Source organism: Penaeus monodon, chromosome 19 (genome assembly GCF_015228065.2).
Source record: "Penaeus monodon isolate SGIC_2016 chromosome 19, NSTDA_Pmon_1, whole genome shotgun sequence".
In the NCBI taxonomy this organism is placed as follows: Eukaryota; Metazoa; Arthropoda; class Malacostraca; order Decapoda; family Penaeidae; genus Penaeus; species Penaeus monodon.
Window position 1 is genome coordinate 40,319,703 of NC_051404.1, and position 204 is coordinate 40,319,906.

A 204-nucleotide genomic window follows, 5' to 3' on the forward strand; every position below is an offset into this window, starting at 1 on the left:
GCGTACAAAAACTAGAAAAGACAGTTGCCACGTAGCGGAATGTGGCGGACCCGCCCTCGGGATCCAGATAAGTTGGCCATACCGCTCGCCGTCTCTATGGGTTTAGGCTCGGGAAGCTTACGCGCGCACGCTTCTTTTAATTAGTGTAACTATTCTAGGAAGTATTCGCGTAGCATTTCTCAGGCACTACATGATTCTACACAG

The 204-nt window shown here is 50.0% G+C and overlaps 1 protein-coding gene across 1 annotated transcript in view; it reads right to left on the reverse strand.

Annotated features, from left to right (window-relative positions):
* Positions 1–204, reverse strand: part of LOC119585237 (protein Wnt-5b-like) — a 252,158-nt gene that overhangs the window by 224,934 nt on the left and 27,020 nt on the right.